This window comes from Staurois parvus, unplaced genomic scaffold (genome assembly GCF_062004578.1).
Source record: "Staurois parvus isolate SC_StPar_1 unplaced genomic scaffold, SC_StPar_1.0 ptg000137l, whole genome shotgun sequence".
Classification (NCBI taxonomy): Eukaryota; Metazoa; Chordata; class Amphibia; order Anura; family Ranidae; genus Staurois; species Staurois parvus.
Window position 1 is genome coordinate 3,098,998 of NW_028317933.1, and position 23,753 is coordinate 3,122,750.

The window sequence follows — 23,753 nt, forward strand, 5'->3', positions numbered from 1 at the left end:
TCATTTGGAGAAATGGTGCCCCATTCTTGGTGTCAGTTGCCAGAATAGTGTCTATCTCAAATCAGTGAGAGGAATAATGCCCCAAGGGCTAGATAAATGCAAGCAATGGGCCACATCCGGCCCCAGGGCCACAGTTTTGAGACCACTGCTCTAAAGTGAGGGAGTCCCTTGTTGTCAGCATGGTCACCAGAATTACTGCCCTCATTGGAAGATTTCCTCTCTATTCCTGTTCTGGGGGCAACATAAATGTTTGAATTATCTTTTACTTTCATTATAACAGTAAACAGGACAAATAGAGAGGGTAAATCTCCCTAATGGGGGACACAGACAGCAATAAAACCTAAAATATGTTCTAATTCCTCTGCAATCCATCCAAAACTAACAAAAAAGGTTTTGTCTTTAGTTATACTTTAAATTTACCTTTGTGAACGAGGCCCACATCTGCACAAGTCCGGAGGGTGTATCACATGATACCCATGGAACAATGACTAGTGGGCACTGACCTCTTGAAACCCAGACACAGGCAGGAGCTAAACCGGGACACAGGCAGGAGCTAAGCCCGGAAGCAGGCAGGAACTAAACCGGGACGCAGGCAGGAGCTAAACCGGGACGCAGGCAGGAGCTAAACCGGGACGCAGGCAGGAGCTAAACCGGGACGCAGGCAGGAGCTAAACCGGGACGCAGGCAGGAGCTAAGCCCGGACGCAGGCAGGAGCTAAGCCCGGACGCAGGCAGGAGCTAAGCCCGGACGCAGGCAGGAGCTAAGCCCGGACGCAGGCAGGAGCTAAACCGGGACACAGTCAGTAGCTAAACCGGGACACAGGCAGCAGCTAAACCGGGACACAGGCAGGAGCTAAACCGGGACACAGGCAGGAGCTAAACCGGGACACAGGCAGCAGCTAAACCGGGACACAGGCAGGAGCTAATGCATGAAACCTTCTTCAACTTCCTTTATGCAGCCAATGAGAGAGCAGCAACAGTTCCCAGGTAGATTACCGTTTAGGCCTCAAGCTGGGGACGCTGTTTTTTTTATTTTTATTTAAACAGGGAAACATTTTGCCAGGAACAGCTTCCTGAAATCGGGGACTGTCCCTAGAAACTGGGGGCATCTGGTCACAATATTAGAGCAAGGAGGACTTTCAGACCAGCAGAAATTTGCTCAGTTGATGGCCCCATTGGCTGCTTCCTGCTGACATCCCCATGAAAACGCAAGAGAGCCAGGCGGAAAATTGTTAGCCAAATAGTGGCTACATCCAATCAGATGCAGGCACCGTTTCATCATTTTGACAGCTGTTAAAACAGAATAGCTGCAGTGGGAGTTGATTTCATCCGTTGTGTATTGCATGGATGGAGGAATCTGTTTCCGTTCAGCCTGCAAGATAAATGGAAAAAATCTGTTTGTGTATCAGCAGCTTAAAGCTGGCCATACAAGAGTAGATTTCTTTTGTTCAGCTTGCGGGCTAAATAAAGGAAATCTAACAAATTTCTTCATCCATGCTATACAGCATGGATGGACAAATATACTCTGCTGGGCTATTGTATTGTGACAGCTGGAAACTGTCAGAATATCTGAACAGTGACTGTAGCTCATTGGATGCACATGCTGTTTAGCTGCCGGTTTTCCAACAGGCTCCATCGAGAAAAGCTGATTGAACAACCGACTTCACAACAGCCTTGTACCATGTGACAAGCTGTGACCAATCACAGCTCACACAGTAGTTCTCAATGGCTGCAAGAATGCAGCCAGAGAAGGAGAAATGATTGTTTTTACAGCCTTTATGGGTGTAAAAGCAATCAGTGTAAAAAAAAAAAAAAAAAAATCTTCATCAACCCCACAAGTAGTACAGTGTCATCATGGTGACACTGTACTGCTAGGGTGACAGTATGTAGAAAAAAAAATAAGTAATGATATATATATATTAAAAAAAAAAAAAAAAGTAAAACAAAAATGTTTTTGAATTAGAATTTGTGGTTATAAACTAATTTGGGTTATTTGTTTTTACTAAAAAGATAAATGAATACATTTTGGGATAGAGTTATGATGAAATATTATTTATTTGCAAAATTTTATAAGAAAAACACATTTTTTCAAAATTTTTGGACTTTTTCATTTATATAGCAAAAAAATAAAGTGAATAAATACCACCAAAATAAAGCTTTATCTGTCTCAAAAAAATGCTAAAAAATTCATATGGGTACAGTGTTGCATGACCGCGCAATTGTCATTCAAAGTGTGATAGCGCTGAAAATTGGCCTGGACAGGAAGGGGGTAAAGGTGTCCGGACTTGATGTGGTTAAAAGAATATGTAAACCCAATGTTGCATATTCCTGATTTGTGTCATACCCCTTGTGCCAAATGCAAACCTGGAGCAGACATTCTCCTTGTGCCCATTTCTAGTCTGGATGAGACATACCTCATGTGCCCACTGCCTGTCTGGAACAGGCAAAGCCCTTGACCAATTGCCAGCTTCGATCAGACTTACCCCATGTACCTACTGCCAACCTGGATTAGACATACTCATTGTATCCACTGCCAACCTACAGCAGACACGCCCTTTGTCCCCATTACCAACCTAGAGCAGGCAAACATCTTGTGCCTATTGCCAACCTTGGACAGACATACCCCCTATGCCCATTGACAACATCGAACAGTCATACCTTTTTTGCCCACGGCCAACCTGGAACAGTCATACCTTTTGTGCCCATTGCCAGCCTGCAGCAGACATACCCCTTTTGCCCATTGCCAGCCTGGGGCAGACACCCCCCTTGTGCCCACTGCCAGCCTGGGGCAGACACCCCCCTTGTGCCCATTGCCAACCTGGGATAGACACCCCCCTTGTGCACATTGCCAGCATGGGGCGGACATCCCCTTTGTACCCATTGCCAGCCTGGGGCAGACACCCCCTTTGTTCCCATTGCCAACCTGGGGCAGACACCCCCCTTGTGCACATTGCCAACCTGGTGTGGACATCCCCCTTGTGCGCAGTGACAACCTGAGGTGGACATTTCCATTGTCAACCTAGGGAAGACATCCCCCTTGTGCCCATTGCCAGCATGGGGCAGACATCCCCCTTGTGCCCATTGCCACCCTGGGGCAGAGATCCCCCTTGTGCCCATTGCCATCCTGGGGCAGAGATCCCCCTTGTGCCCACTGCCAGCATGGGGCAGACAACCCCTTTGTACCCATTGCCAGCATGGGGCAGACACCCCCTTTGTTCTCATTGCCAACCTGGGGCAGACACCCCCCTTGTGCCCATTGCCAACCTGGGGAAGACATCCCTCTTGTACCCACTGCCAGCATGGGGCAGACATCCCCTTTGTGCCTATTGCCAACCTGGGGAAGACTTCCCCCTTGTGCCCATTGCCAACCTGGGGAAGACTTCCCCCTTGTGCCTACTGCCAGCATGGGGCGGACTCCCCCCTTGTGCCCATTGCGAACCTGGGGAAGACATCCCTCTTATGCCCACTGCCAGCATGGGGCGGACATCCCCCTTGTGCCCATTGCCAACCTGGGGCAGACACCCCCCTTGTGCCCATTGCCAACCTGGGGAAGACATCCCCCTTGTACCCACTGCCAGCATGAGGCGGACATCCCCCTTGTGCCCATTGGCAACCTTGGGAAGACATCCCCCTTGTGCCCATTGCCAACCTGGGGAATACATCCTCCTTGTGCCCACTGCCAGCATGGAGCGGACATCCCCCTTGTGCCTGCACTGAAAACCTGCGGCGGACATCCCCCTTGTGCCCATTGCCAACCTGGGGCGGATATCCCCCTTGTGCCCATTGCCAGCATGGGGAAGACATCCCCCTTGTGCCCATTGCCAGCATGGGGCGTACACCCCCCTTGTGCCCATTACCAACCTGGGAAAGACATCCCCCTTGTGCTCAGTGACAGCCTGGGGCGGACATCCCCCTTGTGCTCAGTGACAGCCTGGGGCGGACATCCCCCTTGTGCCCATTGCCAGCATGGGGCAGACATCCCCCTTGCACCTATTGCCAACCTGGGGAAGACATCCCCCTTGTGCCCACTGCCAACCTGGAGAAGGCATCCACCTTGTGCCCACTTCCAGCATGAGGCGGACACCCCCCTTGTGCCCATTGCCAACCTGGGGCAGACACCCCCCTTGTGCCCATTGCCAACCTGGGGCAGACACCCCCCTTGTGCCCATTGCCAACCTGGGGCAGACACCCCCCTTGTGCCCATTGCCAACCTGGGGCAGACACCCCCCTTGTGCCCATTGCCAACCTGGGGCAGACACCCCCCTTGTACCCATTGCCAACCTGGGGCAGACACCCCCCTTGTGCCCATTGCCAACCTGGGGAAGACACCCCCTTGTGCCCATTGCCAACCTGGGGCAGACACCCCCCTTGTGCCCATTGCCAACCTGGGGCAGACACCCCCCTTGTGCCCATTGCCAACCTGGGGCAGACACCCCCCTTGTACCCATTGCCAACCTGGGGCAGACACCCCCCTTGTGCCCATTGCCAACCTGGGGAAGACACCCCCTTGTGCCCATTGCCAACCTGGGGCAGACACCCCCCTTGTGCCCATTGCCAACCTGGGGCAGACACCCCCCTTGTGCCCATTGCCAACCTGGGGCAGACATCCCCCTTGTGCCCATTGCCAACCTGGGGAAGACACCCCCCTTGTGCCCACACAGTAACATGACATGGAGTGAGAGGTGTGCTCGCTGGCACATGTCACCTCTATGCAGCACCCAGCAGCCCTCCTCCCAGTATACCTGGGGGCTGCCTGCTCTGAAATGCATGATAGAGATTAGTATGAAGCCAGCAGGAAAAAGCAGCTCAAATATCCAGCAGGACCCCCCCTGAGTCCCCCCTCCTCCTCCCCCTCGTCTCACACACTGCACCCCCCTACGGTCCCCCCTCCTTTTCCCCCGCTCAGCCAATCACAGAGCCCATCTCATCCATGCAAATAGCAGCACAATGGAGCAAAGCAATAACCACACCGCAACCAGCCTTGAAACGACCACCACTTGTTTGACAAGCCTCCGTCCAATCCTCGGCGAGCTCCGGCGCGGCCTGCCATCCAGGCGGCCAATGAGCGCGGAGAGGAGGCGTTCCCCGGCCAGGTTAGGGTGTCCTTGCAGGGTGTCTTGTGCTAAACTTCACCAAATAATAGCTGTTTGTATTTTGGCTGCAGCAGTGGCCATTTTAGGTAAGTTCTCCTCTTAACTTTTAATTTGCGGCGTCTCCGGCTAGTTTGTAGGCCGCGGTGGAGCCGTGTCAGCCCTCCATCCCCTTCCTGGGCATCTCTTATGAATGAAACTGTGATTTTTTCCCCCTTTGCTTTTTGTGTGTGCTTCCCAGGGAGGGAAGGGGGGTGCCTGTAAACGTGTCCACCTCGGGAGGGGTGCCGGTCCTTATCTTCTAGCTGGCCTAGATGGGATTTAACCCCTCCTCCTCCATCTGCCTTCTTCTAGTTCCCTCGCAGGGTTTTGTATTTGGGGTTTCCAGGATTCGGCCCCCCCCCCCTCCGTGCCCCTTATGGTTCTGCCCACTGCACTGAAGCGTGTGGTGTGGGCAGTACCAAGTGGGGGAGGAGTAGGGGGGGAGAGCTGAAAGGGCATGAAAATGCTCAGCTAGGAATGGCTTCATAGAGCAAGGCATAGATCTGCGTGAAGGTGTTGCAGCCGGTGGATTGATCTGTGTATGGGGGGGTTGCAGAATGGAAATGATGATGATCACACGTGTGCTCCAATGCCAGGCTGCATGTGTGTGTACTGCAGATTGTTGTGTGCCACAGACTGTTGTCATCTGCCCATAGATACCTGTTCAGGCCTACACATCCTGCCTCACCTGCTTCCCACATAGAAACCCAAGCAGCTGCAAGCCTGTGGCTGGATTCATGCTGTGTGCGCGGCGTCTAGCGTGCGGTCAACACGTTTGCGTTCACCTGCGCTTGCATCTTCTTCTGCAAAAAAATCCAACATGCTTGATTTTTTTTTTTTTTTCTCCCTTCAAGTGCGTTCTGACGCGTTGTGCCGCAGCTGCTGGCGCGGATTGTAAACGGTAAATGACGCATTGCGCTGTTTACTTATTTTAATTTTATTATTATACAGGATTTATATAGCGCCAACAGTTTGCGCAGCGCTTTACAATATAACGGGAGACAATACAGCAACAATACAGTTCAATACAAGAGGGATAGGAGGGCTCTGATCCTGGGAGCTTACAATCTAGGACTTTATTACAATGTTACCAAAGTGACATTCGCCTTTATTCAGCGTCATGGGTTGCGATGTGGTGTAGTGCGGGAAACAAAAGTAGCGCATGTCCTACCTTTTTATTTTCTCGATGGTGATAAAAATCCTTTATTTAAAGTGATTGTAAAGGATTTTTTTTTTTAATAAATATTATTATTATTATAAAATATTTATTTAGCGCCAACAGTTTGCTCAGCGCTTTACAATATAATGGGAGAGAATACAGCAACAGTACAAGAGGGTCCTTGGAGCTTAGGGCAGCACAGTGGCTAAATGGTTAGCACTTCCACCTGGCAGTACTCGGGTCGTTGGTTCGAATCCCAACCACAGCACCACCTGCCTGGAGTTTGCATGTTCTCCCTGTGCCTGCTTGGGTTTCCTCTGGTTCTCCGGTTTCCTCCTACACTCCAAAGACATGCTGGTAGGTTAATTGGCTCCTGTCTAAATTGGCGCTAGTATGAATGTGAGTTAGGGACCTTAGATTGTACGCCCCTTGAGGGTTAGGGACTGATGTGAACGTACAATATATATGTAAAGTGCTGCGTAAATTGACGGCGCTATATAAGCACCTGAAATACATAAATAGCTGAGCTCCTCCATGCCTCTTATCAGTTTTGTTGCCCTTCTCTGTACTTTCTCCAGTTCCCCAATGTTCTTTTTGTGAATTGGTGCCCAAAACTGAACTGCATATTCCAGATGAGGTCTTACTAATGATTTGTACCGGAGAAAATTATATCTCTCTCCCTCTGGAGTCTATACCTCTTTTAATACAAGAGAGGATTTTGCTCGCTTTAGAAGCCGCAGCTTGGCATTGCTGCCATTATTAAGCTTGTGATCTACCAGAACTCCCAAATCCTTCTCCAGCCCTAATATGTGTATGTATGAATGTGAGTTAGGGACCTTAGATTGTACACCCCTTGAGGGTTAGGGACCTTAGATTGTACGCCCCTTGAGGTTTAGGGACCTTAGATTGTACGCCCCTTGAGGTTTAGGGACCTTAGATTGTACGCCCCTTGAGGTTTAGGGACCTTAGATTGTACGCCCCTTGAGGGTTAGGGACCTTAGATTGTACGCCCCTTGAGGGTTAGGGACCTTAGATTGTACGCCCCTTGAGGGTTAGGGACCTTAGATTGTATGCCCCTTGAGGGTTAGGGACTGATGTGAATGTACAATATATATATGTAAAGCGCGTAAATTGACGGCGCTATATAAGTACCTGAAATAAATAAAAAATAGAGGGTCCTTGGAGCTTACACTCTAAACATGTCTATACTTACCTGCTCTGTGCACTGAGCATCCCTGATTCTCTTCTTCTCAGGTCCCCCGCCGGTGATCCTATCCAATAGGAATGCGCTTGCCTTGGAGGCACTCATGCGTGCTCGTTCCCGAGCTGCGCTGCTGCATCAGTTGACAGCGTGACTTGGCCCCGCTCCCTCGTCACTGGTGTTGTTTGTCAGGAGTGGGAGCCAATGGCTTCTGCTGCTATCAGTGTGCCCAATGAGAAGAGAGATAGAGGCGAGAGCCGCTGCTATCGTTAGGGTTGCCACCTCATCCCTTTAAAACTGAACACTTCTTGATTACACAGGTTCCATGGCTGATTTAATGCAGATGAGGCACTAAGTGATTTTAATTACCACCCTAACTATTATTTCAGGTACTTATATAGCGCTGTCAATTTATGCAGCACTTTACATATATATTGTACATTCACATCAGTCCCTAACCCTCAAGGGGCGTACAATCTAAGGTCCCTAACCTACATTCATACATACTAGGGCCAATTTAGACAGGATCCAGTTAACCTACCAGCATGTCTTTGGAGTGTGGGAGGAAACCAGAGTACCCGGAGGAAACCCACGCAGGCACAGGGAAAACATGCAAACTCCATGCAGGTGGTGCCGTGGTTGGGATTCAAACCAGCGACCCTAGTACTGCCAGGCGGAAGTGCTAACCATTTAGCCACTGTGCTGTCCAACTAGCCCCAGTACCTGTGTAATTAATGTGTTCAGTTATAAAGGCATGAGGTAGCAGCCCCAGCTGTCAGGCTCTGGTAGGAATAATGGGGGTTTGGGGGGGATCCTGCAGCAGAGAATGCTTTTTTGCCTTCATGCATAGAATGCGTTTGAGTAAAAAAACCTTGAGGCTTTAGAACCACTGTAAAGATGCACGGTACAAGGTTCCAGTACAGGCGGTCTCCGGGTTACAAACAAGAAAGGTTCTGTGGGTTTGTGCTAAAATTGAATTTGGATGTAATTTTTTTTTTGCATTTTTTTTTTTAAGTCTCCAGCCCAAAAAATTATTACGTTTTGGATAGCATAGGGAAGGGTTAACTGGCCATGGAGTCATGTGGTGCCAGGTCTGCCGGACGGTGGCAGCATGTGGTGAGCAGCAAGATGGCTGCCCGGCAGTTTCCGGGACCAGCATGACGTCACGCAGCCTCCATTCTTAAAATGTTGCTAAACCCACAATAGTAAAATCAGTCTGTATATGCAGTAAAGCATGCCTGTTATACTCACTGTGGAACCTAAGGGGGTAATGCTCTGCATTGTGTAAAAAGGCCATTTGGTCCTGTCTTCTGTGTTCCTCCCCTTTTTCAAGCGACCACCTCTTATCTTCTGATAAGCAGACTGAACCGTGCTCTTCTGCACATGCTCAGTTTAGTGTGTATAGCTACAGGGTTTTTTTTTCCCTTTCTTGGGAGGGTGCATGTGATCAGCACAGGGCCAATCAGCATTGTCCAGACAGACGTCAGGGGTTCTGCATCCTCCAAGAGCAGAAAGAAAACTCCTCCTACAAGCTTTAGCTAGTGGTGGGCTGGACACTGATAGAAGTCACAAGACTACTCTAACTGCTGATGAGAAAGGGTATTTATCAGTTTATATTTACTAAAATGATTGTATTTCCATGTTGTGTGTACTGTGGGAGGCCAGATATAGTGAACGCGGGGTCCGAGGAGAGGGGATAGAGTGAACGCGGGGTCCGAGGAGAGGGGATAGAGTGAACGCAGGGTCCGAGGAGAGGGGATAGAGTGAACGCGGGGTCCGAGGAGAGGGGATAGAGTGAACGCGGGGTCCGGGGAGAGGGGATAGAGTGAACGCGGGGTCCGGGGAGAGGGGATAGAGTGAACGCGGGGTCCGGGGAGAGGGGATAGAGTGAACGCGGGGTCCGGGGAGAGGGGATAGAGTGAACGCGGGGTCCGGGGAGAGGGGATAGAGGGAACGCAGGGTCCTGGGTTTAGTAGCACTTTAAGTACGAGTCACAATAACCTTTCTGGGTCTGAATTCTAGGGTAGCAGCACGTTGTGCTTTGCACATTTTCTTTCTTTTTTATCCCCGCTATGTGACCTGAACTCCTAGGACTCGAGGCGGGTTGCCACATCTTGTGTTAGGACTGTGATGGGCAAAGCTGCCTATGGTGTCAATGGGACTTGGTGTTAATTCACTTTTACATTTTTATTTATTTTTTTGTAATAGTGAACTAACCCCCCCATTCCTAGTCCCTGCTGTACCTCCAGCAATCCCAAGCTGTCAGGGCTGCTGCAGCTGGTCTGGGGATTCGAAATCTCTGTTTTCCCTCTTTTCAATCAGTGTTTCCTGGATGGACCAGATGGATTCTGATTGGTGATCGCCATCACATGAGGAGGGAGAATAGCAGGGACTTCAAATTCTTGGTCGCTTGCCGGAGCCCTGATAGCTCAGGATTACCAGAGGTAGGTACTGCTAGGACTGGGGGGGGGGGGGGAGTTGGTCTGGTGTTTACTGTTACACTTTTCCTATAAAGGTGAACTGACCCTTTAAAGTGGTTGTAAACCCTTCCATATACCTAGTGAAGTGACTGGCCTCAGGTGATTCACAGTGATAAAACAAATCCCCCTACATAGGTTGTACCTGTTTATCTGCAGTCTTCTCTTCTCTACATTCATTCAAGGTGCTGTACTTAGCGTTCACTATATCCGGTCTCCCCGGACACTGCATTCACTATATCCGGTCTCCCCGGACCCTGCATTTACTATATCTGGTCTCCCCGGACCCTGCATTCACTATATCTGATCTCCCACTGTACACACAACATGGAAATGCAATTATTTTAGTAAATATAAACTGCTAAATACCTTTTCTCATCAGCAATTAGAGCAATCTTGTGACTTTTATCAGCAGAACACTGGTTAAAGCTCTTAGAGTTTTCTCTAGGAGGATGCAGGACCCCTGACTGTGTCTGGACAGTGCTGCTCACACGCACTCTCCCAGGGAAAAAAAAAAGCTCTCTAGCAGGACACAACAAATTGAGCATGTGCAGAGTGACTCCACATGATATGTCTTATCAGGTGATAAGAGGGGGACACTGGAAGAATGGGAGGATCAGAAAAAACAGGATCAAACAAAATTTTTACACAATGTAGATGATTAACCCCTTAGGTTCCACAGTGAGTATAGCAAGCATACTTTACTACATGTATATACTGATTTTACTGTTGTGGGTTTAGTAACACTTTAATAAGCTTGTATGAGAGTTCAGAGAGCTGAAGTTACACTCAGTGAGGAGAGCTCTAGCTGATTGGAGGGAAGAGAACAACTGCCCCTCCCATCCTTCACACAGGAACAGAGCTGAGCTTGTCACTCTGCTGGAGGCCCCTCTCCGTCACCATTTTTCTCTTGGTGTCATGAAAACTTGTCAGAAGTGACTCATGCTGATAGCAGAAAAATGAAGCAGCAGACAGAAATGACACTTAGTACTCTTAATGGAGGCAAGTACACACTATAGAGGGATATACTTTCTTCATATTTATTGTCTGAGGTTTACAACCACTTTTAAGGAGGAACTTCAGTCCCCTTTTTAGTGGCTCTGCTCCCCTCCCTCCGAGTGCCACCAGTATGGCACATTCACAGATGTGGCAAAGGACTTTGTCTGGCCTTCAGGTCCTGGCGGAGCCCTTTGAAACATCTGCGCATGCGCTGGAGATTTCCAATACATGTGTAAGACGGCAAATATTTGGGACTTCCACAATAGCTAGAGGTAGGTGTCTCCATTTGTGCGAAACGGAGGGGAGGCAGCAGATGAGCAATATGACATTCAGTTTAGGGTGGAGGTCCACTTTAAAGCCTACTTTTTTTTTTTCATTGCAATTCCTACTGCAAATGTAAAGACTTACAACGTATGCTGCTTGTTCTTTTCTGCCAGATCCTAGATCTCTGGCCTCACTCTCTATTTCTAGGATGTTACCTTTCCCTTGCAGGGTCCTATGGAGCTCTGCCATAGAGACCATTGTGTGTGCGCTCCAGGGAGGACTACAGGGCACATGGGTGCAGGCTGCATCTGCACGTCGACAATACATTTCTCAGATGGTGGAGCATATAGTCACAATGAATTAACTCTGATCAGTGTTACCCCTGGTTCACATATTTACGTTCCCGCGGGCCGCATTTTGCGTGGGCACGAGAGCCCATTTATTTGAATGGACTCTTGTGCGCCGGGACACGGAGGGAAGAAGTCCCTGCACTTCTTCTGAAAACGCAGCCCGCAGGGGAACCTCGGTTCCCAGTGCGGTTGCGATTTCCAGTGCGGGCGGCATGCCATTAGAATTAATGGCACTCGCCCACGGGTCCGCATTCTTCTGTGTGGGTGGTGCAGCTGGATTTTTGTGTGTATACGCAGCGGCACCACCTGCACTTATGTGAACCTAGCCTAACTGATGTTATGTGTTGCTTCCTGGCAGGAAGTTCAGGGAAGCGGTGCGCAGGAAGGTGAGGAATGCAGGTATATAATGTTGAATAAAAAATAAGTTTTTGAACTATGTAAAAAGGAATCAATTACCTTACTGTGCCAAAGAAATCAATACTAATGTTTTGGTTTTTAAAAAAAAAAAAAAGGCTTTAGCAGTATGTTCCATTTTCACCCAGCACACTTCAGTGCATGTTTGTGAATGGGCCTATTGGAATCCATAGACTTCAGCTTATCATTACATTAGGCGATGAAGTTGATCGGATGTGTGAATAGCCTTTAACCGCCTCCCCCCGCCATATAGTACAAGGACGGGCGTAAGGTGGTTCTCGTTCTCGGAGGACGTCATATGATGTCCTCCCATTCTAACCGCGCATGCGCGGCTCCAGGAGCGCACGACGATCGGCGGTGCGCTGTGTCCCTCGGACATAGCAGATCAACGGAAAGAGCCGAAGATGTCGGCTTGGTTATGTGATCAGTTGTATCTGATCACATGTAAACACGGAAATGACGGTTATCGGCATTTCTCTCCTCACTAGCTCTCACGCTGACAGCTCGAGAGGAGAGGAGAGCCGATAATCGTCATTCCTCGGAGGGGACATGTACACTGATGATCAGTGTGCCCTGATGATCATGTAGCCCCATCAGTGCCACCTGTCAGTGTCCATCAGTGCCAGCTGTCAGTGCTTATCCATGTCACCTGCCAGTGCCCATCAGTGCCACCTGCCAGTGTCACATTTCAGTGCCTACCAGTGCACATCAATGGCACATATCAGTGCCCATCTGAGCTGCCTTTCGGTGCCGCCTAACAGTGCCAGTCAGTGCCATATATGAATGCTGCCTTTCAGTGCCCATCAGTGATGCCTGTCAGTGCCACCTATCAGTGTCCATCAGTGCAGCCTCATTAGCACACATCAGTGAAGGAGAAAAATCACTTATTTACAAAATTTTATAACAAAAACTAAGAAAAGGTTTTGTGTTTTTTTTCTTTTCAAAATTTTCAGCGGTTTTTGGTTTGTTTAGGAAAAAATAAAAAACCAAGAGGTGATTAAATGCCACCAAAATAAACAAAAAAAATAAACAAAAAAATAACAATTTCATATGGGTACAGTGTTGCATGACCGCGCAATTGTCATTCAAAGTGTGACAGCGCTGAAAGCTGAACACTGGCCTGGGCAGGAAGGGGGTAGAAGTGCCCTGTAGGCTGGCGGTTAAATCCTACAAGTGTCGGTGTCCAGACTTAGATGACCTGTGTATAGATGTTTTTATATTTGTGTGGCTTAGTGATGACACGGGCCTGCGGTTGCCAGGATTTGAAATACTTTTTTTAGGGACAGGTTCATACGGTGTTGTAGTTTGCAAGGACAGTGCCAGCTCTTCAAAGATCGGACAAGTTTGATCAGCGGAGGAGAGCAGACTAATGCAGGCCATAGACGGGTCGTTTATCAGCCGAATTTTCGTCCGCACGAAAAATCAGCCGATATTCACACTGTTGGTGGAGCCAGCCCGTCGTTTATCAGTCATGCTGGAAAATCCGTGAAAAATGGCCATTTTTCGTGGACATTAGTGGCAGTATCAGCAACGGGGCCGACCGATTTTTATTTTTAATCGGCCAATAAACGGCCCGTCTATGGCCTGCCTTAGGCTGGCCATACACTATACAATTTTCTGTCCAATTTCTGCCCAATTTCCTTTAGATTTACCTTCAACTGTGTAGTGCAAGGGCCTGCTTCATTGGATACAACTGAAAGTGTTGTTTGGGTTTGACCTCCTAATATATGGTTTTTGGTAAATCTAAACAAATCTCAAGAAAATTGTATAGTGTATGGCCAGCCTAAGTTCTTTGCACAGCTACAGAACTGACCACGCTGTGCTCCTATGCCTAGTGTGGTCACATCAGGAATTTCACACAAATAAAGCAGGATACTTTTTCACACAAGTACATGGTACAGCAGACACATATCAGGAATATGTAGGATTTACATATTCTTTAAAGTGGACCTTCACTCTCTCAACCAACTGTTTTTAATCCTAGCATTAGTAAATAGGTAGGAAAGTATATCATTGGTTTTTAAACTTTTTTTTTTTTTCAGTTACTTCCTGGTTTCCATGCCTAGTCAAATGATGACATATATCCCAGGAGTCTTCAGGAGAGGTTTTCTCAGCTGAGCACACCCTCCTGCATGCCTGGGCTAATGGCAGATGGATTCCATGAAGTAAATGCTACATGAATCATCTGCCTTTACTCAAGATGGAAATGGCCAGAAATGCTAGGGCAGGGGGTTTCAAAACAATTTCTCAGCAAAATAAAAAATGGAGACATGGATGGATGGGGGAGTTTGCTTTGTATATTAAAAATGAATTAAATCATTATTGGATTGCCCAGATGCAATATAGTTTTACTTTGAGGTAAAAAAAAAAATCCTTTGGCTTTAGAACCACTTTGAAGCTGATCATATATGTTACAGTCTGACTGTACAATCTCTCCTCTATATGTCCCAACAGTGACGTGGAACCTGATTCAGTGTCTGTTTTTTTTTACTTTTTATTGAAATATCACAAAAATGACACTCCATTCAACACACCACAGCATTGGTGTGAACTGGAATACAAGGACATGCAAAGCCTTGTCTATGTGCTGGGACTGCTTTAGGCAACACTGCCCAGTAGGCCGTTGTGAATTTGAAACCGATGCATGCAGCTTTTTTGTGTGCTGCACTCGGCACAGCAGCCCATTCGAATGAATAGGCTGCCGTGCACAAGAAAAAAAAAATCCTTTGGCTTTAGAACCACTTTAAAGCTGATCATATATGTAATGCAGGCCATAGACGGATCAAAAACCGTCTGTTTTTTAAAAAAAGAAAAGAAAAATCGGTCATTCAATAGGTAGGCCGACGTTGCCACCAATGGTACAAAAAATCGGCCGATTTTCGTCCCGTCTACGGCCGGCATTTAATGACTTCTGTTCCTTGCAGAGAGCTCCGCTATTATATTTGACATGAAAAAGTATAGCGGTTGCAACAATGTATCTATTTGTATCCATTTCGGATACAGATGGTTTTATTCGGATACAAATAGATACATTGTTGCAACCCGCAAGACGGTTCATCTAAAATATAATAGCGGACTGGAATTCTTCTTCTTTTTTCTTTTTCTTCTTTTTCTACTTCTGCTTCTTTTTCTTCTTCTTGGAGGTTACCGCTCATGCGCAGATTTTTTATCGGTAAAACGATCGACCGATTTGCCCATCATTGCCGGCAAAATCGGCAAATTTTTTTTCCAACTATACCGATAAAAAAAATGTGCCAAAACCCCGAAAAATGGCCGACCAATTAACCCACTAACGGTGCGAAAATCGTCCGGTTTTTTTTTTTTTCGGCCGAAAAATCGGCCGATTTTCAACCCGTCTATGGCCTGCATTACAGTCTGACTGTACAATCTCTCCTCTATATGTCCCAACAGTGACGTGGAAACTGATAAAGCGTCTGTGCATGCTTAGAGGTGTGTTTTTGTATCGTTGGGCAAATGTGTTGCCATGCATCAATGTGCTCTTCTTGTGTATGTTTTGATGTGGGTTTTTATGTGTTTTTGAATTTAGAAATTGGAGGGGATGGGGTTAACCACCATTGACCAAGGCTTGTTAATACCTGTTGCCAACACATCAAAGCACATGTTATATATAGAATTTACAAGTCTGCATGAATAGATTTGTGTCACAGTATATATAGCAACCCTGTAACATTTTTCAAAAGGTGTTATATTTTATTATTAAAAAGCAGTTCTTTTGCTCCAGGCTAGTGACAGCGCCTGGCCTAAGCTGCGTCCCCTTCCACTGATCAGACAGCAACAGTGGAACTTTTTAGGAGCTCAAGAGATGAGACGGCAGGAGACATTGGTGCACACAGCTTTGAACTGTACCCACATGAGGATTTACATGACTGTGGCCTCTCTGAGCTGACATCTCAGTCCAGGAAGCAGATTCTCTCATCGGACGATGCCAGAACACAGATGGATCTATCCTTTTGGATAGAAAAGCAGATAAAGACATTGTCGTGGGCAGGGGCGGACTGACAACTCATGGGGGCCCCCGGGCAATAGGGGATCATGGGGCCCCTGTGTCCTTGCCCAAACTCAAAAAAGCCTATGAAAAAGGTACCAGGGGCATCTCGTGGGGCCCCCTACTGACCTGGGCCCTCGGGCAGTGCCCGAGTTTCCAAATGGTCAGTCCGCCCCTGGCTGCGCGTGAGCAGAGGAAAGCCGATAAGTGGCGATCCAAATGGTCAGTCCGCCCCTGGTCATGGGGAGTATATACCATAATTGAGTGTTACTTGTGAGCCACTAATTGAAATCAATACAGGTGCGCTGACATCAAACACATCCTCTATTCATGTGTATAAAAGTACCAAAAAAATGATTAATAAATGTTGCGCTCCCAATCTGAATGAAAATATAAAAAAATATATAAATCAGCTCAATAAATCCCTAAAACATAATCTAAATAATAATCCAAAAAAAACATCTTAATGATCAAATCCAAAAACAATGTGATCAAAAAACAATGTGATCAAATAAATATATAGTGACTACTATAAAAATAAATATTGACTAATGCAAAGAAGTCTCTGTTGAAATAAGGTGACAACTCCCAGTGATGTGATTCAAATAAAATATAAATTTCCAGTGATTCCTTATATTCCTTATATTTTATTTGAATCACATCACTGGGAGTTGTCAACTTATTCCAACAGAGACTTCTTTGCATTAGTCAATATTTATTTTTATAGTAGTCACTATATATTTATTTGATCACATTGTTTTTTGATCACATTGTTTTTGGATTTGATCATTAAGATGTTTTTTTTGGGATTATTATTTAGATTATGTTTTGGGATTTATTGAGCTGATTTATATATATTTTTTTTTTATATTTTCACTCAGATTGGGAGCACAACATTTATTAATCATTGTCATGGGGAGTACTTTGATTATCTGGAAGTGTTGGGGCTCATTCACACTAGCAGGAGCGCCTCATGCTCTCTACCATGTACCCACTGTTGTGTGTTGTGAAGGGGTTGTGTGACAGTTTTTTTTTTTTTTTTCTTTTTACTTTTTATTGAATTATCACAAAAATGACACTCCATTCAACACACCACAGCATTGGTGTGAACTGGAATACAAGGACATGCAAAGCCTTGTCGATGTGCTGGGACTGCTTTAGGCAACACTGCGCAGGAGGCTGTTGCGAATTTTAACCACTTCCCGACCGGCCGTTGTATATAAACGGCTGGACGGTGGCAGTGCAGGGTCGGGTGGCCGTTTATAAATGGTCTCCCCGCACCCTGCTTGTGCGCGCTCTCTAGGAGCGCGCAGCACCATGATCCGGTGCCCGCTGTGTCCTCCGGACACAGTGAAACACCGATCGTCGGACGGGACCTCTGTACGAGGTCCCGATCATGTGATCACTGATTGGCCAATCAGTGATCACATGCAAAGTAGTAAGCAAGATGTCACTTGTGACATCATTGCTTACTACGTGTGAAATCTGTGAATGATCACAGAGGTCACATGGTACAAGGCTATTCACAACATCCTTGTATCATGTGACAAGCTGTGACCAATCACAGCTCACTCAGTATTTCTCAATGAGTGCAAGAATGCAGAGAGAAAGAGAAATGATTGCTTTTACATCCTATATGGGTGTAAAAGCAATCAGTGTAAAAAAAAAAACAAAAAAACAAATCTTCATCACCCCCCACAAGTAGTACAGTGTCCCCATGTTGACACTGTACTGCTAGGGTGACAGTATGTAAAAAAAAATAAAAAATAATAAAAATGTAAAAAAAAAAGTTTAAAAATTATAATTTTTGGTTATAAACTAATTTGGATTTTTTTTTTTTTTTTTACTAAAAAGATAACGGAATACATTTTGGCAAAGATTTATGATGAAATATTATTTGCAAAATTTTGTAAAAAAAACACTTTTTTTCAAAATTTTTGGACTTTTTCATTTACATAGCAAAAAAAAGAAAAATCCCAGCGGTGAATAAATACCACCAAAATAGAGCTTTATCTGTGTCAAAAAAATGGTAAAAAATTAATTTGGGTACAGTGTTGCATGACCGCGCAATTGTCATTCAGTCAGTCATTGTGTGATAGCGCTGAAAGATGAAAATTGCCCTGGTCAGGAAGGGGGTAAAAAAGTGTCCGGTCTGGAAGTGGTTAAATAGGTGCATGCACCTTTTTTGTGCCGTGCACTCGGCACAGCAGACCATTCAAATGAATGGGCTGCTGTGCCCGAGAAATCGTGGGCCGCACGATTCGCACAAGTGCGAACCAGGCGTAATTTTTCTATCAGCAAGTATATATGAGCGGCCATGATTAACTCTTAGAGCGGTCAGCCTCCCATTGCTTTTATGGGGGCTGCTGCACAACGCCCTGAGCTGCCACAATGCACGAATTGCGATTGCACTGCTCTATAGGCTTTGATGTAAAAATTAAATACACTTTTTTTTTTTTTTTGATTAACATGGGTGCATTTGTTAAAGCTGAACTCTTAGAAAAATTGTCTTCCCCTGCAGTGGGGCTGCCGGAACACAGTCGCTATATGTACCTTATGCTATATTAGAACCCACAGCAAACTCAACGTTTACTAATGGCCCAAAAAAACTTTTTAAGCTTTGCTTATGTCTAGGGGAATGGGGTAAAGCAGGTTTACTTGCCTGCTTCTCTGTGCTGCTAGACTGTTTTAGGCACAATCTGTGATGCTTTGGACACAGCTGATCACAGATTGTGGTAAAAGGCCAATCACACCGGCCCCTGACCATGTGATCGGCTGTGTCCAATCACACTGTAAACAGGAAATGCTGGTTATCGGCAGTCCTCTCCACACGTTGGCAACGCGGAGGGGCGGTCTGACAACTCATGGGGCCCCCGGGCAATAGGGGATCATAGGGCCCCTGTGTCCTTGCCCAAACTCAAAAAAGCCTATGATAAAGGTACCAGGGGCTACTCATGGGGCCCCCTACTGACTTGGGCCCTCGGGCAGTGCCCGAGTTTCGAAATGGTCAGTCCGCCCCTGGCTGCGCGTGAGCAGAGGAGAGCCGATAAGTGGTGATCTAAAGAGGAGACATCTACACTGATGATCAGTGCCCTGGTTTTCAGTGTTGCCCCATCAGCGATGCCTTTCAGTGCCCCTCAGTGCAGCTTCATTAGCGGACATCAGTGAAGGAAAAAAAAATCACTTATTTACAAAACTTAACTGAAACTAAGGAACTTTTTTTCCCTTCAATATTTTCAGTCTTTTTTCATTTGTTTAGAAAAAAAAAATCCCAGTGGTGATTACCATTAAAAAAAAAAATTTAGTTTGGGTAAAGTGTTGCATGTCAGCGCACTTATCATTCAAAGTGCAACAGCGCTGAAAGCTGAAAATTTGGCCTGGGCAGGAGGGTTGAAAGTGCCCGGTAGCTAAGGTAAATGCTGTGACAACTCAAAATACAGTATGTGCTCACTGAAATATACTCTACTTTTCCTTTTCTTTTAATACGTTTCCAGCACTTTGCATAGACGGTTAACGTCTGGGTTTCCCCGCAGTTTGCTTCTTTTGTGATTAGAATGTCTAACTATGCGACAGCAAGTATAGCTAGCCCTTGTGTCCATGCCAATAGTTTGGCCGATAACTTTTTTTGCATGTTGCAGTCATGTAAAACTACAATTATTACTGTTTTTTAAGGTTTTAGCCAGGGACCATTTGCTTTTGGTGCTGATTCTTTTGCGCATGCTAAACAAATCCGCCTTTAGCATTATTGTGCATTGTTCATTGCGTTCAACAATTTGTTGAAGGCACATTAAAAAGGTTCCCCAAATACCCTTTGTGCGTATAGTGCACATAAAGGCGCATTAAAAACGCACCCAGGTGCCTATTATTTTTAGCAGCTGTGAACAAGGCCAACATACTGCAAACATGTCCCGGCGCGTTTATGGTGTGCTACTATAGACTTGAATGAAAGGAGTTGAGATGCTCTTTTCATTTTTTTTTTTTTTTTTAAGCGCAGCAACGTGATGCTACACAAACACTGTGTGCTTTTTGTTATCAATTGCAGACTGCTTTTAACCACCTTCCGCCCGCCATATAGTAATATGATGGACGCAAGGTGGTTCTCTCGTTCTGGAAGGACATCATATGATGTCCTCCCATTCTCACCGCGCATGCATGGCTCAGGGAGCGTGCAGCACGGCGATCGGCGGTGCCGATCACGGAAAGAGCTGAAGATGTCGGCTCGGTCATGTGATCAGCTGTGTCCAATCGCAGCTGATCACATGTAAAAAGGGAAATGCTGGTTATCGGCATTTCTCTCCTCTCGACCTGTCACGCTGACCGCTCGAGAGGAGAGCTGGTAATCAGCTTTCCGTGGAGGGGACGTGTACACTGATCATCAGGGCACTGATGATCAGTGTGCCCTGATGATCAGTATAGCCCCAGCAGTGCCACCTGTCAGTGTCCATCACTGCCTTGTGTCAGTGCTCATCAGTGCCTCGTGCCAGTGCCCATCAGTGCCTACCAGTGCACATCAATGCCACATATCAGTGCCAATCTGAGCTGCCTATCAGTGCCACCTGTCAGTGCCACCTATCAGTGCCATGTATCAGTGATGCCTGTCAGTGCCCATCAGTGCCACCTACCAGTGCGTCCTCATCAGTGCCACCTATCAGTGTCCATCAGTGCAGCCTATCAGTGCCCATTAGCGCACATCAGTAAAGGAGAAAAATCACTTATTGACAAAATTTTATAACAAAAACTAAAACTTTTTTTTTTTTTTAATTTTCAGTGGTTTTTGGTTTAAGAAAATATAAAAAACCCAGAGGTGATTAAATACCACCAAAATAAAGCTCTATCTGTCACAAAAAAAATGATAAAAATTTCATATGGGTACAGTGTTGCATGACACTGTCAAAGTGCGACAGCGCTGAAAGCTGGAAATTGGCCTGGGCAGGAAGGGGGTATAAGTGCCCTGTAGGCTTGTGGTTAATAGGAGTTTGAGATGCATTAAAAACACGCTTCAAACATCTGCTTTTAGACTCGGTTCACACTGTGCGTGTTGGTTGCGAGCGCGGGAATCGTATCGGTTCCCGTAGCTGAATTGCGCTGCTCTTACGAGATGCATGGGGCTGCCATTCATTCTGAATGGCAGTCCCATGCATCTCCACTCAGTGCAATTGCGGTGAGAACCGCAGAGAAACTGCATGGTCAAAAATAGGTCCCTACACATACCTGCAACAACTTTTTGTGTCTCTGCCTGAAAGCCAAGGAGCACAGAACAAATAAAACACAAATACTTCCCTATCCTCCACTGATGTGCCTCATTGAGCAGTTCCGTTGTTTCTGGTCACATGATCCGCTCTATGCGTAAAATTCCTATACAAACTGAATGTGTCTGCACAAAGATGTGTGGTCCATTTTAGGGGCTAGCAGGAAAGGGTGGCTACACTCACATACAAGGGGGGCCATGGAGAGCGAACGTAGCCACCCTTAGAACAGGAAGACTGAGTATAGCAGAAGAAAGCTTGCATTTGAGGAATGAAACCAAGGAAGAGCGAGATAGAAGCTATATGCTACTTTATATTCAAACATTTTACATTAATTTTATAAAAACATGAGTTTAGTGTCACATTGGGGACAACTCAGTAAGGTATATAGTATGCATTTCTGGCGGTGTGGGTGTAGAGGGAAGCCTTGCGCCAAGTTTATGAAACCCATGCAACATTTTCATTGTTAGTGCCAACATGTGAGACAAATTATTTGCAAATACCTTTTCTGACTTTTGCTATTGTTGCAACTAGTGGTGCACTGATATATCAGCCGCTGAAAATTATGGACCGAAAATAGGGTTATCAGCGTTTTTTTCCAATTTTTAGAGAAAAAAAAAGGTGCAAGTAATGATAATTCACTTCAGTGCAAAATTGTGTTCCATTGACTTCAGTGCAAAAACGCCTCAATTTAATTTTATATATATATTTCTTTTTTTTCTGTCTAATTTTTGTGTGGTACTTTCAATAAAAGTTATTTTACGGTATTGAATTGTATTTTTAAAATTCATGATATTAATTAAAAAGTAAAAAATAATACTATTTTATATATGAAAAAAATATTTGAAAAAAAAAAAAAAAAAGCTGTCCATTGCAATTTCGGTTTTCAGCCAAGGGCATCCTGAATTTTCCATTTCGGTCCAGAATTTTAATTTCAGTACACTGTTAGTTGCAACCAGCCATCTTCGATGTTGGAGTAAATTGTGTCACATGTGTATGTACTGTGTCACATCTTTGCTACTATTCTGCAACAGAATTCTTCAGAAACCGATTCATGTGTAGTTTGTAAATGTGGACATGTCACAAGTATCAGCAACACTCTTTATGAATCTCATAGACAGCGACTTTGACACAAAAGGCCCTTAATTAAAAAGCAGCAGTATGCCACACAGAGCACAATTCATTCTAATGACTTGGGGAACCGCCTGGTGACTTGACTTGTCAAATTCATGTCACTGGCCTTTACTCCAATCAGAAAGTTCTCTCTGCAGTGTTATGCGGAGAATACCCTGTAGGATAAAGGCCCTCTGATGTGGTCCTCGATCACAAACCAGGGAAGCACATTACCAAGGTCGGCAACCCATTGATCGCAATCTGGGCTTGCTGAACCACCATCCTAGAGCATCAGAATACATTGAGCCGATGACACATACACTTTGCTTTTGCAATGGGCATATTAGGGTTAACGTTTAGGCTGCTTTCGCACTGATCTGTGGGTGCAGCGCAATACAGTACACGCGTACCTGCTACTCTCCTGCGGGTTAGCTGCACTGAGGAATAGGCTTCTATTATATCCTGCAGGTGTGGTGCAGTTTCTGAAAGCGCACCAAAACTAAATACAGGAGCTTTAGTTCACTTTCTGAAAGTGCACCACACCCACAAGATATAATAGAATTCTATGGCAAAGCCAAAGCACAGATAACCAGCAGCTGCACCCATGGTTCAGGTATATTGCGGCGCATCAGTGCGAAAACGACCTCAGAGGGGGCTCAGGACAGTATTGGCTCGTTCACAATTGCAGTTTGGGGGGCATAGTTAAAACTTGTTTTTACCACCACCGCTAGCCCCCCCACAACCAGTGGTGTAGCGCCAGGGCTAGCAGTGGCAACCCCCACCACATGCTCCAGGGGGCCCGTGCGGCCTCCCTGTCACATTCTGTTTTACACTTGGACAGGAGGGACGGTGGCGGCGGCATATACAGGAACCGATCCTCTCTATTTACCTGTTCATTAGGTGAATACCAAATGTGAATTTCTGAGTCATTTCATCGTGGCCTGTGACCAGTTACCAAATCACTTCAGTGGTCCTCGCTCTTCAAAAGATTAAGCACCCCTGTATGACATCGCAGGCTCCACTACCTGGGCTTCATTTTATTATTATTTTTATTATTATTATACAGGATTTATATAGCGCCAACGGTTTGCTCAGCGCTTTACATTATAGTAGGAGACAATACAGTAACAATACAGTTCAATACAAGAGGGATTTGAGGGCCCTGCTCCTTGGAGCTTACAATCTAGGAGGGAGGGGTGAGTGGTACAATAGGTAAAACTGTGTATGGAGTGGTTGGAAGAGTAAAGGATTCCAGTATTCGCAGAGGGCAGGATAGGCTTCCCTGAAGAGATAGGTTTTCAGTGATCGCCTAAAACTAAGTAGAGTAGGCGATAGTCTGATAGATTGGGGTAGGGAGTTCCAGAGGATGGGTGACGCCCTGGAAAAGTCTTGG

The 23,753-nt window shown here is 46.0% G+C and overlaps 1 protein-coding gene across 1 annotated transcript in view; it reads left to right on the plus strand.

Annotated features, from left to right (window-relative positions):
• Window positions 1–5,096: 5,096 nt before the first annotated feature.
• CHD6 (chromodomain helicase DNA binding protein 6) overlaps window positions 5,097–23,753 on the plus strand; it is a 192,410-nt gene continuing 173,753 nt past the window's right edge. The window contains exon 1 of the mRNA XM_089673251.1: window positions 5,097–5,178. The gene's annotated coding sequence lies outside the window, so the exon portion shown is untranslated. The remainder of the gene's footprint in view (window positions 5,179–23,753) is intronic.